This window comes from Aulonocara stuartgranti (genome assembly GCF_965226115.1).
Source record: "Aulonocara stuartgranti genome assembly, chromosome: 6".
NCBI classification, from domain to species: domain Eukaryota; kingdom Metazoa; phylum Chordata; class Actinopteri; order Cichliformes; family Cichlidae; genus Aulonocara; species Aulonocara stuartgranti.
The window spans coordinates 28,690,164-28,703,175 of record NC_138944.1 but is presented as its reverse complement, the minus strand read 5'-3'; the positions used below and the strand labels follow the sequence as shown (position 1 = coordinate 28,703,175).

The 13,012-nt window shown below is 38.6% G+C and overlaps 1 long non-coding RNA gene across 1 annotated transcript in view; it reads left to right on the top strand.

Moving 5' to 3' along the window:
- LOC309707646 overlaps positions 1-11,870 on the top strand; it is a 60,658-nt gene extending 48,788 nt beyond the window's left edge. The window contains exon 5 of the long non-coding RNA XR_014277039.1: positions 11,341-11,870. This is a non-coding gene — a long non-coding RNA (uncharacterized lncRNA). The remainder of the gene's footprint in view (positions 1-11,340) is intronic.
- The last annotated feature ends 1,142 nt before the right edge of the window (positions 11,871-13,012 follow it).

The window sequence follows — 13,012 nt, the reverse complement described above, 5'->3', positions numbered from 1 at the left end:
TTTAAGTTGTAATTACACTTGTTTAGGAACAGATGTGACTTTTTCAAATAACATTTGAAGCCATGCGTTTGGCATTTTGATTGTCACCACATTATTATTATTAATATATAGGACTGTACTCTATTTAGAAGAGAGTGTAGAGCCCAGGAGCCATTAGCGAAGAGTAGCTAGCTAGTTTGGTTTGCAAATGCAATAATAATTACCTTAAGCGCTCCCAGGAATATGTAATTTATGCTTTGAATGAAGTTTTTTTTTTTTTTACTGTTCCACTGTAAAATCATAAAAACAATCATAAAAATTTATACATGATTCTGTTTTCCCTTTGATCAAAAATATAAACTCAGTTAACATTTCCAGCCCAGTACACTGCTGTTGTCTGTCATCAGTTTCATCCTAAAACCTCATTTGAGGTCGGAGAGGTCATTTGTACAGATACGATTATTGTTAAATGGTTTTTTATTTATAATGAAAAGATGACATAGCTAAGAGGAGCACAGGCGCATTCTCTCATTCTGCAGGCGATGCATTTATCATAAGAGGAGTCCTCATTTTTGTTAGCATTACAATTGTTTTAGTGCATTTAGGTAAACTATGATGCAACATTGTCTATAATTTAAACAAATGTTCAATTTAATGTTTCTATCAGCTAAAAATAGTTTTACACCATGAAAGATCCTTTCATTATTTCGCTGTGTAGATGATTGCATGCAGAAACAACCACATAACTGTCAAAATCTGCCAAGGACACAGGTGTAAGTCAGTGATATGACTGGTTGTAACATTTTGTCGTAGTATTCATAGAACTTGATCACAACACAGTTACAACAAACTGTGAACATGGAGGAGTCTGCTCTGATAACAGTTAAATATAGTTGCTGGATCCGCTTGGTTCTTCCCGTAACACTACAGGGGAGAGCACGAGGTGCGATACTGATGACAATCTGTTTTCAACTGATATTCCTCTAAGTAGCTGACTGTGTTGTGTAATCGCTGCAGGAAAAATGTTTATCCCACTCACAATATGTGCAAATATAACAACAGCTCTTTCTCATTTTAAAGAACAATGCAAAACAATTCAGCATCTTCAGATTGTGATAAATATTCTTCAATACATAACAGGAGTCAAGCAACACTAATAGTGGAAGCATTCACTGTCTGCAAAAGCAATTAGGTCACTTAAAAGATGAGACATTTTCAGGAAATTAGAAGATTAGAAACAAAATCTCAGAAACTGCTGTCATTCTGTCAAACATCTAAACAGCGACATGTCCAGATTTGTACAGTGTCAAAGAAGTTTGTCATTTTGATGGAAATTACTATATTTTTTTATGTAAAACATCTTTTTTGACAAATAATGTAAAGGTCCTGCCTGTTTTTTATTTTTATTTTGTTTGCCTAGGTTGTTTTGTATGTTTGAGCTGTTCTAAGAAATGTATCAGCTGATAACTTAAAAAGTGTAATAAAACAAAAAAAAATGTTCCAGAACAACAGAGAATACCTGTAAACCACTGTAAAAACATTCATTAATAAAAGGGAAATAAATATTTTCTCAAAACTCTGAGCGACAGCGGGGCAGAGCGCATCATCTACAAGGGCTCCCAGTTTGGTTGCTCTGACCTCAAATCCATGAATTTCTACTATCCACAAAAACACAAAACAGCACGACTGTAGCCTGTTTGCCATGATAATTATGACACTGAACATGTGTATACTTAATTCTACTTTTTTTTCATGGAAATTATGTTACTTCATTCAGTGTTACTTTCTTTTATCATTGGCTGACTGGATACTGTTTCAGACTCTTTAGATTATTAGCCAAGTAATTTTGTTTTTTGGGGGTTTTTTTTGGGGGGGGGGGGGTTTGTTTGTTTTTTTGAGAGGTTTTTGAGGGGTTTTTTTTTTTCAAGCTAAACCTTGACTTTTGGACATCTTTTGTAAAAGTGGGGTTTTGCCATTTATGCCACATAATTGTATCTCTGCTCTATATCTGCATGAATAGCATTCATTAGTAGCCAGCTGGCTACGTACCTGATACCAACCAACTAATTAAAGCTAAACTTAGGTCCTTGTCCTAACCCTGTGTATAAATTTTCACCTAGTTATTATTGATACTACTGGAAACAACTCCATGCCACTGGGTGGGTAGAAGATTTGCCACAACTTGAAACTTAGGACAGTAAAAATAATAATTTAGAAAAAGATTCAGTGATTGGTGTGTACATGAGTGCATAAATCAAAGATTAAATGGGCTGAATACAATTCTAACAACAGCAAAGAAATTAAGCAAGCAGCATTTAAAATTACATAAAGATAAAACATTTCAGTTTGAAATATACATTTTCATATGTATGATTTTAATGCAGTGTGAACAGAGGTTCCAGCGGTGCTGCACGTGAGTAAATCAAGTTCTTAAGCTTCATGTACAACTCAACTGCTAAAACTTTAAAAACATGTGACACAGTATTAACCTCCTAAGACCCAAACTCTTTCATGGCATGTATTTTTAATTTTTCTTTGTTATTCGGGCTGATTGGGACCTGATGAATGTAAAAACAAAGAATTGCCAGATTTTTTTTTACCTTATTTTTGTTTCTGAGAAAAATGAGATCCACATATGAGGACATTCGTTTTAAATTTGGATAGAACAGTGGTAGTATAATGTCCTAGTAAGTGGATATCAGGCCCTTGTAGAGCAAAATTTAGTATTTTGGTCCAGACAACCCAAAATGTGATGTCCACATATGTAGATGCCAGGTCCTAGGAGGTTAAATGCAAAGAGAGCATAATCAGTCTTACCAGTCTTACTTAGTAAAAGCATTCACGTGAACAAGTGCACAAAGCAGTCAAAATCTAACACTGCAGAGGGTTTGAGACACAACCACAGGGGCCTAACAAGCCAAAATAGTCATTATAGGTGTCAAGATTTTATGCATATAAAATGTACATGCCACACAAAACAAAACAAAAGGCAGTACTCAGACCAAAGCTGATAACAGAAATAGCTTTGTTTACACTTTGAAGCGAGTGATGGTGAGCTGTACTGAAGTTTCCCAGGGGTGCGTGGCTCATCCGGGAAAGTACGTGGCAGGTGAAAGGCAGACTGGCAGGCGGTTGGCAGAGCAGGTTCACTGACGAGAGAGTTGTAGCAGGCCAAGAAAGCTGAACTTCTGGCTGAAAGGTGAAGTTGGAGAAGTTCTAGACAAGGCTCACTTACAGGCAAAATGGGAAGCACCTTAAAAACAGAGGCTCGAGGTTAGGCAAGGTTGAAAACAACACCAAGCTCAACAAAGCTCTACAGTGGGGCCCGAAAAAACTGTATGTATAATTATAGCCTGGAGAGTCAATGGATTTGCACAAACGGGTTATACATGTGAATGTACTGTGTGTGATCCAGCTTCAAAAATGAACCAGACCCTGGTCAAAAATCCGTTACCTCCTACATCTATAGTGGTCATCAGCTAAACATCATTATGGTTAAATAGTATGTTAAATTTACTACTTTAGAAACTGTGATACATCTCATTATGATGATGCTCAGTGTTAGTGAGAGAAAAAAAGTGGCTCCAGGGAAAGAAAAACAAAACTACAACAACAAAAAAACAAGATAGTGGCTTTAGTTTGTGACTGTTGGACTGGATGTAAAATTAATTTGATTTGCTGTTTTAACCAAACTCAATGTTTTTTTCCAGCCCTGAAAATATCATGTGGCTAAATCCTGTGGTTAAGAGGTTGTTAGGGAATAAACAAGCCAGAGAATATATTAAGGACTAACCCATGCAGTATTTTCAGCAGGGTGTAGCGCAGCGTTTTAAAACGAACAAGTTAAAAGTGTTGAGACACTAATGATGGCTCTCCTCCATTTAATTGTCCCATTTCAGTGAGCGTGCATGCACAGCAACAGGGCTCTGAAACGGGGCCATCTAATTGGGCTACATCCCTCATTTAAATGTAATTATTTACACCAATTCTTCTCAACTGCATTAATTGATTTTTGAAAAGCCCTATTTGCATATTTGTGATCGGATGTTTAAAAGAACCATTTCATCTCTGGGGCATCGTTGGGGCACTATTTTGTCTCCACCTTACACCTTACCTGAGGTGGCATATGGTGCAAGAGCACTTTATTCTTACCTGTTTGTCCACAACAGCTAGAACATTCACAAAAACCTTTTCTGTTTTGTCAAATTAATTAACCCCGACATATTCAGTCCATGCAGCCACAAATATAGTGTTAATTTTTGTTCTTACTTTTAGTGATCTTGACATTGCTCTAAGCAAACGTGGTCTCTTTCTGGCCTGTGGATCGTTGCCTGACTCAAATGACGCTCCCGTCATTGTTTTAGGAGCTTGTTTTAAGTAAAGAAAGAAACAGACAGATATGTAGAGACAGTGTATTCATTCTTGCACAAAGTGAATGTTCCTGTCACTTCGTCTTCTTTCTGATTGTCACTGTGATGTCTTGGGGCTGTCTATCAAGAGAACATGGGAGACCACACGAGGGACATATTCCTAAGTAATGCCTAAGATGACTGAGGTGCCAAAGGCTTTGGCATAATATTGCCCTTTTATTTATTTTTTTGTTTTACATATGGTATCTCTAATAGAATCTTAACATTAGTGTTAAAATCTTATGCAAACAAACACATTTGGGGAAAATGTGCCTGGCTGCAGATGTTCCTCTCTTTCCTACATATTTATTTGTCTTTTCACCTCTGGCACATGAGAAAGGGCAAAGGGTCATCAAATACAAGACCCACCGGGGCTGTGAATTCTTTATGTGATTCCTTGTCTTCTCTTTCTCCATGCAGATTCTCACGGTATCTGAATGGAGAAAAAGAATAAAATATACTTTGGATACAGACTTTTTTTAAACATAGGGGCACACAGCAACTTAAGTTTGGCATCCTTTTTAAAAATAGCACTATGAATAATTCAATAACATATTTTAAAAAGCACACATGCATGTTTTTAGCAATTGAGGTCTATTGCAGGATCTCATTCTCCATGCTGTGGTTTAGCATGTTACTCGTTGGGAGTACTAGCACTAGTGTTCTGCAAGAGTAATCACAGGCTCTGGACACATGTGGTGAATAATTATGATGTCAAATGATAATGACTCTATAGAATTCATACATGTGAGGATGTTTGTTTTTTATGCATTTACAACACATGGAAAACATGCAGATACATACGTCTACCTTTCCCCAATCCCAACCAACAACCCCAAATGTAATTGTTTGTCCTTTGGCTGTGCCAAGCACAGAAACCTAATGTAGACATCTGCTGTGAGGCTGACAGAGGTGCTTTGTCCTCCAAACTGCTGCACGGGTTAGCATGAGATGTTTGTGCTTTCCTGTCAGGGCCCTGAACCACACTCGGTCTGTCAGGATGTCTCTCCTGCTGTAAAGAGCTGTTTTGCAAGGAGCACTTTTGTAAAGAAAGCTCAGTATGAAGTGTCTGTACCTGTTAAAGTGTCACACTTGTGCTCTTTGACAGGTGTGAAGGTGTCGAGTTGATCTGGGCTTTTAGGTTACACGTCTTCCTTTGTCTTAACATTTGAACTTCAGCAGTCGCCAGCTCTGAATCCATCCCTTTTGTATTCAGTGATTCAGTGCAGCTTGGATCACACACACTTTGAGCTAAATGTCGAGTGAAGTGCAAAACACAAAACTTGCACATTCGCTTTGAGCCTCTTCTGTAATGATATGCTGCAGGGTATATATATCGCCAATCACTTCATGAGTTCTCCAAAATATTTGATATCCCATGGTGGGTCACCGTAGACAATCAGCAGAAATACTTAAGAAAGACAGACGATGATGTGTGGTTACAGGGGTGTGAGAGTATGACACTCACACTGTGCCAGACTGAAAAACACGCAGAAACTTAAGGACAAAGGAGATTACATCTCAGGCTCAGTGACAAATGATTGTTCAAAGAAAAAAGCCTGCTGAGCTTGACATTGGTATTTTTAACCCCCAGCTCATCTCATCCAGTGACACATTCTGCATCCTTTTATGCTTTAAGAAGATCGAGATCCATTGTTCTGCCCCTCCTCTTTCAGATAGAAGTGACCTCAAAGCCAGCACCATTTGGTATATGACCATCAGAGCAATTTGTAACCATAGAAAGCATTGAAAGCAATACAAGTTCTTCATCTCCTGGTGACAGTCGCCTCAGGTGAGCCCCTCAGTCATACAGGAAAAGTCTGTCCTTGGGCCTGGAGCAGATATATACTGAAATACATTTTTCTTGTCCTTGCATCTGCCCCATGGTGTGTGAAACCCACAAAAGCGTCATAACTTGCTCAAAGCCAAAATGCAGGTCATGCTGATCAAGTATAATATGGTCTAAGGCCGGAGAGATCACAGTGCTCAGGTGGCTTGTCGTTGTTTGCTTTGCTGTGTATGTGCCATTTGAAGCAGTACCCGCTCCTGGACAGCTGTCTGTGCTTCTTACATCTGAATGCTTTCCTGCAGAGAATGCATCTGTTCATATTGGCTGAGCTGATTCACATTGGCCACGAGTGAAATGTGTTAGAATACATGCAGCCATTTATTTGTTTAACTAACAGATTCAGGTGTATGCTCTGCAGGAGTCCCCACTAAGCAATCCTCAGGCTTTTAAAGCTTGCCAGTTATGTATCAGCAGGTGATTATCTAACTTTTTCCTTTATGTATTTTAAAAAAAACATAAAACTTTTTTTGGGCAGTAATCATAGTCAGATTGATTAGGCTCCCAACAAGCTCTCTGTAAGAAAGTACTGGAGCAATTTAAAATGGCAAGAAGCACAAGAAGCAGTGCAGAAGTGTTCAAGCAGAAGACGTCAAAATTAAATCAGGTATGTTTTCATGTTTGTTCTTACTTTTAAGGAGCTGAATCATGCCTACGTTTTTGTTTACATTCCTGAAACAGCTACTCATATGGAATGAACTGCTGTCTTGTTACATGTCTATTGATTTATTAATTTATCATCCCACAACAAAGACTCTGTCACTCTGTGTAACAATGGGCGAGAGTCTCTAACCTCCTAGGGCTACTACTTCTAGCCAATATTCAGGTTCTGTGGTTAACGGTGCTTCTTTTCCTCCTCGCTCTGCTCTTCCAGAAGGAAATCAGTCATGGATCACTGCCCTAAAGAACGTTGTCACTGACCCAAATGGAATAAAGACAAGACAAGCAGTTCAGTATCTGAAGCTCTGGTCTGAAGAGAACATGCACACCTATCCACCAAGTCCTCTAATAGACCAAAAAAACTGTCACTTTAAACTTTTTAGTGAACCTGGTTTTTGGTGTTTAACTTAAGGGTGATGACACCTTTTGGCCATCTAGCTAAAAGTAATGACTTGAATTACGTCAAGAAAGGAGACAAGAAAAACACACTTTCTCACATGCATGCACACACACACATGCAAACAAGCACATGTATAGCAATGCACATGGGCTGTGAAGGCTAACTTTTGTGGTCTGATACAACTGATGAGCTACTGTGATCACATTGTTGTTAAGGGTTATGCTGGTTCTGATAGAAAGGTGTCAGAACACACATTTCATTGCATTTTGTTGCCGTGTTGGACCCTGACTGACAAGGTGCACATGCGGACCCCTGTCCACTGCCAAAGCACAAACAGTGAGCATCAAAACTGGATCATGCAGCGATGGAAGACAGGGACCTGGTCTGATGTTCTTTTACAGCACACAGATGGCCGACTTCTTCTGAGGAACACAGGTCACCAGGATGCACTATGGAAAGAAGACAAGCCAGTGGAGGCAGTGTGATGCTTTTGGCAATGAAAACAAAAATGGTTCAGTGAGCATATGCTGGACAAACGAGTCAGATCTATGGATGCCCCACCTCCAGCTTACTGGACTTAAAGGATCTGTTGCTATTGTAACATCCTGGTGTGAGATACCCAGGCGCACCTTCAGGGGTCTAGTAGAGTTTATGGCTCGACAAGTCAGGGCTGTGTTGGCAACAAAAAGGATGCCAACACGATATTAGGCGTAAGGTTATGCCTTGCTGTACAAGGGCCACTTACGAGGACATACGGCCACCATTCTTTCGAAATTTAAAGCAAATGTCCTCATTTGTGGATCTCATTTTTCTCAGAAACAAGAATCAGGTAAAAAAAAATCTGCTTTGTTTTTACATTCATCAGGTCCCAATCAGCCCAAATAGCAAAGAGAAATTAAAAATACATGCCATGAAAGAGTTCGGGTCTTAGGAGGATAAAAGAAAATGTCAGGATCCCTTCTCTTTCTCTCAGACTGACATGGCCCCAGAGAATGTACTGTTGAGAGACATTCAGTGGTATTTGTGGGGAAATGATAGGGAGAAGGGAGCAGCTGAGAGAAGTTACAGGAGAAGGGTAAGCTCTGCAAATCAAAGTCTAAATGATTTTGTATAGAGCAATCCGAAGAGAAGCAATCAACCTTCAGATCAGGCTTCCACAGTGACTGAAGCAGGAATGGGAATTTTCACACTGGTGATTTTTTAATGCAAAGTCTGTAAGTTTTGTCACAATTCTGCATCATTCATTAAATATATTAAAAGCTTAGCAAGAAGCACAGAAGCTGCATCATCGTGCTAATGATGCATTTTATTCTCACATACATTTTTTACACGTCTGCTGTGTGAAAGACTCAACATTCATTTAATGTGTGTGACAAATGGGATACTTGTAACGAAACACCTCATTAATGAATGAATTTTATTCGCTTCAGACAAACCTCACTTGTCCTTATAATAAAAATATTAAATAAAATGACTTGCATAGCCCCTGTCTGGAAGATTTTATGGATCATAGGCATTGCCGCTCTTTGTCCAGTTTATGCACTTTTTTTTTTTTTTTTTAACTTGAGGCACAGTCTGTCTCAGTGGAAACAACATTCACTGCCTTGGTTATTTTAACCCAAGTCTTATCTTTTGGTCATTACACCTGGGTTTGAATCTGGAAAATCTGGCATAAAAAAATCTGCCAAACAAACCATTTGGTGCGATCCACTACGGTGACCCCTTTTGAATTAGGGAGCAAATGAAAGTAGCTTATATTCTCAAGGAAACACTTTGGAAAAATATGCATTTTCATGCTTCTTCAGACACTATTGTTTCTTTAGTTGGAAATTTCTCTCCTTTTTTTCCATCTCAGCAGACAGATTTTTCTATGGAACTCCTGAAGCTAAAAATGCATCCTCATATAGATGCGAACACTCGTCTATTAAGAGTAATTATAATCCACTGACATATAAATGACAGTAAGACGAAAATTAGCTGATATACATGAATGACAATGTTTTTGCATGTGCAGTTGTTATTCATATTTTAGTCACACATATTAAAGGCTATTCATATTTTTCATGTGATGTCACATGAACTTTGCCCAATAATTATTCATGGAAGCTCGAATGAACAGCTGTCTGGCCCTTTCAGTTAAGGAGTTATGAAATGCAATGAGCAGGTTAATACAAAATAATGTCAAGCCAGTTTATTGTTGAGTCTGGTGGTGCTTTCAGCTAATGCCATGGAAACCATTAAGTCACCTCATCCTTTTTTCAGTCTCATCCCTGTCACGCATTCATAGTTGAAATATCAATAAAGCTGAAGTGTTCACTTCACTTAAGCATCTAGCTAGTGCTAAACAAGTGATGCAAGCCAGAGTAACTTTTTCTTTTCAAACATTTCAACAAATATGACAAACTGTTTCTGTGCATTCTGGATCACAATCTGTCAGCTACTAAAGGTCCAGTGGCTGTCCCAGGGAAGAAGAAAATGTTAATATGTGATAATTTTACTCTCAGACAAAGAGAAAGATGTAAATGAGAAAATAGACATCCCTCACATTGTCTCCGTTGCTCTAGAGTCCAGTGACGGTGTGCTTTACACCACAGCATCTGATTTATGTGGCCTACCACTTAGTGGTATTATAACAAAGTGAAAGTGATTGGGGATCATAGCAACTCACTGACTGTAGAATATTTAGTAGCGAGGACATTTCACACCTGGACTTGCTGTACAGGCGGCATCCTATCATGGTACCATGCTGGAATTCACTGAGCTCCTGAGAGTGACCCATTCTTTCACAAAGCAGACTGCTTCATTTCATACACCTTTGGCTATGGAAGTGATAGGAACACCTGAAGTTGATGATTTGGATGATTGAGTGAATGCTTTAGGCAATATAGTGGACTGGAAGCAGGCAGACTGACTTTATTTATGTGATTTTTTTAAATCAGATTTTATTGGATATTTTATACATGCAGTTTTATGTCTCATCAACCAATGAAATTAAAGTTAATTAAGGTAATGCTTCAAAATGATTGCACATGTAAGAGCTCAGATGCTTTTTAATATGGCCACTGAGTAAGATGACTTGCTTCTAGAAAAAGTCATTTATTTAAATTTTAGCTGGTGATGTTTCTTCACTAATGCATGCCAAATTTCACCTTTATAAGGTGTTGGCATCTGGCTAGGGGCTGGATAGCAGCTATAATGACTTATGCAACATCTGCGAATACAATGTAGAATACATTGTAGAATGTACAGTTATGGTCATATATATTTGGACACTAACGCAAGTTTTGTTTTTTACCTGTTAACTGAAAATTATTCCAGTTATTTAATTTGCATATGCATGAGCATAATGTGTAGACACTCAGCTTTCATTTGAGGGTATCCATGTTCAAATTGGCCCTTGAAGGGTTTAGGAGTTTCAGCTCCTTGACATGTGCCACCCACTTTGTAAAGGGACAGAAAGTAATTGGACAACTGCCTTAAAGGCTATTTCATGGGCAGGTGTGGCCAATTCCTTCGTTATGTCGGTATCAATTAAACAAATAAAAGATCTGGAGTTGATTTGAGGTGTAGTGCTTGCATTTGGAATTTTGCTGGGAACAGACAACATGAGGTCAAAGGAGCTGCAGGTGAAACAAGCCATCCTTAAGCTGTGAAAACAGAAAAAAAAAAAGAATTGCTACAATATTAGGAGTGACAGAATCTACACTTTAGCACATCCTGAGAAACAAAGAAAGAGCTTGTGAACTCAGCATGGCAAAAATACCTGGATATCCACAGTGGATAATCACAGAATCATTTCCATGATGAAGAGAAAGCCCTTCACAACAGCCAACCAAGTAAACAACACTCTCCAGGAGGCAGCTGTGTTGATATCTAAGTCTACATAAAGAGAAGACTGCATGAAGGTAAATACAGAGGATTCACCGCAGTCATCGCTGGATGGTTGTGCTATTTCAGTGAGAGCAGCCCCGACTCTTTCAAGTTTATCGTGCTTTCCTTTGTCGTGTTCTGTGGATCTCTAACCTGTGTTATCTCCCTGTGTACAGACCTTCCTGGGCCCTTCCATGTTTCCCTGGACTTCGTCATGAGCGGACGGTAATGTGGAGTGGGAGCGAGGACAAGTTAGTGACTGGCAAGTGAGAAGAGGAGTGTGTACGTGGTCACTTTCCCCTGGATTCCCCGGAGCTCTATTTCCCCACACTATTGTATATATCACCTGTTACCTCTTTAAATAAACTCTCTTGAATCAAAACTTTTTCAGAGTCCTGTGCTTGAGTCTGCTTGTTCACCTTGACACACAGATGGACAGATGAAACCAAGATCAACCACTACAAGAATGATGGCAAGAATAAAGTATGGAGAAGGTGTGGAACAACTCATGATCCAAAGCATACAGCATTATCTCTAAAACATGGCAGTGGCAGCGTGATGGCTTGGGCGTGCATGGCTGCCAGTGGCACTGGGACACTAGTGTTTAATGATGGTAACACAGGAATTCTGAGGTGTTCAGAGACACACTGTCTGCTGAAATCCAGCTAAATGCAGTCAAATTGGGTGGCGTTTCATAATACAGATGAACAGTGACCCAAAACATACAGCCAAAGCAACCCAGAAGTTTATTTAAGCAAAAAAGTGGAATATTGTTGATTGACCAAGTCAGTCACCTGATCTTAACCCAGCTGAGCATTTCACTTGTTGAAAACTAAACTTCAGACAGAAAGGCCCCCAAACAAACAGCAACTGAAGGCCGCTGCAGTAAAGGCCTGGCAGAGCATTAAATAACAGGATGTCCATGAGTTCAAGACTTTAGGCTGTCATTGCCAGCAAAGTGTTTTCAACCAAGTATTAAAAATGAACATTTTATTTTTATTTATTTCATTTGTCCAATTACCTTTAAGTCCCTGAAATGAAGGAACTGTGTGGAAAAAATTACTTTAGTTCCTTTACTTTTGTTTTTATGCAGTCTTTTTGTTCAATCCACTGAATTAAACCTGAAAGTCTGCACGTTAACTGCATCTGATTTGTTAATTTAAAATTCATTGTTATAATGTTCAGAACCAACATTAGAAAAAAGTTGTCTTTGTCCAAATATTTATGGACTTAACTGTAATTGGCTAAATCCAAAAAGCGCAGGAAACAATCTCAGAACCAATAGGAGTACGAGAGAGCTGATCACAGCCTGTCTGCAAAGAAAATCAAGTAGTCTGAAACATAACAGAAAATATTGCGTGATTTATTTTTAAGAGATTTCTCCCTTCTACCCTGCTATACAGTAACTTACTGTAACAGCTGGCTGTGGTCAACCATTTTTCAAGACTATTACTTTATCAGACTCATACTATTCTAGTTAGATGGCCATCTACAGTAAGGCTTGTTCTTCTTTGATCATATCATTGTCTCTAACAATGTTAATTCCAACATGATCTTTGTGTTGGATCATCATTGAAAAAAGCAGATGATTAGTCAATTTGCATTAATGCATGCAAATGATCAATGTGCCAACAATTTTTTAAATTACTAATCAATAAGGACTTTATCACTCAAGATCACTCAAGATATTTATTATGATCTATGGTAATATATTAAGCATAAGGAAACAGTAGAGACATTTGCAGTATGCAGTATGCACATATTACCAAATGGAAATGGCTGTTCTTTTGCATTGCATTATTCATAATGCTTTCCCAGTTGCAACTGCAGTGTCATCCCAATTGATGC